Source organism: Haplochromis burtoni, unplaced genomic scaffold (assembly GCF_018398535.1).
Source record: "Haplochromis burtoni strain Fernald_Lab_line unplaced genomic scaffold, NCSU_Asbu1 Contig_3719, whole genome shotgun sequence".
Classification (NCBI taxonomy): domain Eukaryota; kingdom Metazoa; phylum Chordata; class Actinopteri; order Cichliformes; family Cichlidae; genus Haplochromis; species Haplochromis burtoni.
In genome coordinates, this window is record NW_024586080.1 from 2046 (window position 1) to 5974 (window position 3929).

At 39.6% G+C, this 3929-nt stretch overlaps 1 long non-coding RNA gene across 1 annotated transcript in view; it reads left to right on the plus strand.

Annotated features, from left to right (window-relative positions):
* The window catches only part of LOC121813943, a 5481-nt gene extending 1571 nt beyond the window's left edge, over positions 1-3910 (plus strand). Inside the window, exons 2-3 of the long non-coding RNA XR_006053976.1 lie at positions 1802-1960; positions 3359-3910. This is a non-coding gene — a long non-coding RNA (uncharacterized LOC121813943). The remainder of the gene's footprint in view (positions 1-1801; positions 1961-3358) is intronic.
* Positions 3911-3929: the final 19 nt, after the last annotated feature.

Consider the following 3929-nt stretch of genomic DNA (forward strand, 5'->3'; position numbering starts at 1 on the left):
AAATGAGAGGAAAAAAAGGAGTAAATCTTTTGAAACTCATCCAGAATATTCATGTGACTAAGTGGAGTTTTCTGATGTACAGCTCCACAGGGACAACTCTTCAGCATGTCAGTTTCAATCTAAGATGCAGACAGAGCAGACTTGTTTCAGAGAGTTTGAAACAAACTCAGAGCAGAGTTTTATCGATTCTATGGAGTGCACAAAATCAACTTCCAAGTGAAAGGATAAGACAGGTCCATTTCACTATAGATGCACAAGATTAGTTAGAACTCAAAACTTCTACCCTACCCTATTTTTAGAGTTTTCATTATTTAAGTTTGTGGCCAGGGCTCAGCGGGCCCAACACTCTAAAGGAAAAGAAAGACAACTCTAGAAATTCCCTACTTTGCTAATGAAAACTTATACTTCCCAGTCAACACATACACAATATTGACAAGAACAGGAGGACTTCACAACCAAAGAAAGTCAAGAAAAATGAGTGAAGAACTTTTCAGACAGGAATCTCACTGAAGTCCTAGCCACAGAACTCAATTTTGCCATTTCTCCTCAACAGTTACCCATAGTGGACTTCAAAACAGACACAGAAACAACCATAATGATTAATAAATTAACACAAACAGGATCAGAGCAAATAAGGAGGAAAGTTTTAGCCACCCTCTACAGTGCAAAAAGTTCCTCTGTCCAACCTCACAATACAAGACAAGAAGGCTGTCCAGCCGATAAGAGGAGGTGCACTGTTGTTCTAAACACAGCAGCTTATTACACAAACATTACTACACTCTGCAGTGACTTCAATACCTATGAATCCTTAAAACGAGACCCCAAAAGCAAGCACAAATAACGTATCAGTTGCCTACAAAAACTTGAAAAGGACAAAGTCATTGACCGCCCTACACACCATCGTCTATACCCAGGGGATGCCAGTCTTACAAAGGGTTCATCCTAAACCTTGGCTGATTGTGACTCACAGCCGTTTTTACACCTTGGCTTAGGCAGAGGATCAATAGGGGGTCCATGACCCTCTTAGGGACACTTCCATAGGGCTTAAATCTGGGACTCTCCACCAGTTCCTCTTAGAATTGAAGAAGCTTCTCAGATGTGAGGTGAAACGTCTTCAAGAAACTTAAAGAAGTCCAGATTTTCTTTCCATAGACTAAGATGACCTGGATGACTAGAAACCTCTACAGAAATAAAGGATTATGATGTTTTCTCTCCCCACATGTTCACAGCTAGACTAAACTGCTTATAGTCCAAAAAATATATAAAGGGCTCCCCCGTGTGGTCTGAAATGATAACAGCTTGATGTTGTAAAATAAATATTGTAAGGAAACATTAGAAAAACGTTTCTGCCCCGTAACAAAATGATGGTCAACTATTATGGAGCTTACAGCTGTAGATGTTTCACTCTGAGTGCTAAAAGTAAAGAACTATGACTCTAAGATGCTTCGTTTATGTTCATCTTTGGGATGTACAGGAGTTTGGGTTAGGTTATAGTTTATTTGTGTTTTACAGAAAACACATGTAGTTTTGTAATGCTACAAGTACACACTTTAGGCTTTTAAACTCATTTATTAATATAAAGAGAAGGACTGTATGTAGACTGAAGGCACCAAAGACGACACTGGAGAAACCAACGAGTTTATTTGGAAACAGAATGAGTAGAATATGAAAAGATGTGAATTTCCTGTTAGAACATGTTTCTTATGATAATATTTCTGAAAAAATGCTTCTAAGCTTCACACTAAACATCCCATTCAAAGTAAAGCTGGTACTTCAAACTTCACACCTGGATGTTTTTTAGATGCTGAAATGAGCCACTTTTGAGCTGAAGAGAAAGAAGATGAAGCTCCATGTGACTTCATCACTTCTGGATGTTGTACAGCACCGGGTCTATATGATGCACTGATTTCATCATCCACTCCACAAGGCTGCCGATCCAAAGCGCCTGACAGCAGCTCAGGTTAGTTGTTGTTTCTAATGACAAAATTTTAGGAAACCATGAAACATAAATGAGAAATTCAGAAATTTTGACTCAGACACAAGTGGACACAGAGGGATGCTCACTAACAAAGGTGGAGGAGTGGATGATTCAGACCTTGTCTTGCTGACCTTCAGCTTCATGGACAGCACGTCTCTTTCTTTTCCTCTTCATGTTGGATGTAACAAAAATAATCTCCCCCATCTTTCTTTGTATCCTGTGCCATGTTTAAGCAAAAGCTCTGTCACAGATATCTGCATCAGCAGACTCAGAAAAGAAGAGTGGTATTTTCTTCCTCTTCAGCAGTTACGCTAAAGAGAAACAGAACTTTAACTTTGAGATGCATCTTCTGGGTGCCACATCTTAACACAAATCACTGCAAAATGTGTGATTGAAAACAATGGAGGCGTTTTCACTGATGCATCTTGAGCCCGCCCTGAGCAGGTGTCCAAAAACCTTGCACCTCCAGCCACCTCCACCTCCCTGGGTGGGGAAGTGTTTCTTCTTCATCATTCTTAGAGATTTCTAAAAGTTTGAATGGCTTTCATAAAACAGCTGCACACAGACAACACAGAGACATCACACAGACTAGCAGCTGTTAATGAGGAGACACTGATTAAGAGCTGCAGAAGCCTCTATCATAGAGGCTCCGTCCAAAGTTAAGTACGAAAAATGAAATCACATTAACATTTACATGTAAAAAAAAAAAAAGAATAATATTCCAATTATGTTGTACTGTTGTACTAAGTATGACTGTGCAATGACAATAAAAAGTTATCTTGGCTTAATAGCAAAAAATAAACAATAATCACAAAAAGTACAGAAAATGTTTTTCTTTCCTTTTTTATTTATTTCATATATAGCTGAAATGAATTACTTTGTAACCTAATTAATAATTTTATGTCCTGTTTAGTAGTAAACAGTCTTCCATCCATCCATTTTCTTCCACGTATTGACCGGTAAATTGAAGGTACAGCGTCCACATCACTGTGGTTGCAGCACTAATCCATCTGTCGATCTCACACTCCCTTCTCCTCTCACTCGTGAGCTTAAACTTCTCCATTTAAGGCAGGAACTCTTCCATGACCTGGAGTGCGCACACCACCCTCTTCTGGATTAGGACCATGGCATCTCTACCTTTAAGATTAGGCTTAAAACTTTTCTTTTTGACAAAGCATATAATCAGGGCTGGATCAGGCGACCCTGAGTCCTCCTTTAGTTACACTGCAATAGGCCAAGGCTGTTGGGGAATTCCCATGATGCATTGAGTGTTTCTTCTTCAGTCCCCTTTGTTTTGTTTTTTTTTTACCTTTATTTGTGTTTGTACACATCTCTCTATTTAATTATTAGTTACTATTAATATCTGTCTCTCTTCCACAGTGTGCCTTTGTCCTGACTCACCCCGAGTCAGACACAGCAGATGGCCTCCCCACCACGGGCCTGGGGTTCTTGCTGGGGTTTCTTCCTTCCCATTGCTGCCAAAGAGCCTGCTCATAGTGGGGAAACCTGATTGTTGAAGGTTTTCTCTGCATCATTGTAGGGTTTTTACCTTACAATAAAATGAGCCTTTAGGCAACTGTTGAGTTCAGGCTGTATAAAAAACACAATTAAACTGAGCTGACCTTTGACCTCCCAGTAAACCTCTCAGGTCCACACGGCACTTGTTTAAACTGCTCAGCACTCTCACACAGCCTCCTGTCATGTAGCTTCTCCCCAACACATTTCACAACTTGGCTCACTTAGATTTTTCCCACGTAAATTAATGATAATAAAATATTATGAACAATATAATAATGTTATGGACACTGGAGTGTTCTGTGGCTACAGCACCACCAAACAAAAAGTGATGATCAGAATATGTTTGTTAATATTAGCACCTTGTGTTACGTCTTATTGCCAGCTTCAGTTACACGGGGCAGAAATCTATTTAGGCTAGCGCCATTTACAATGC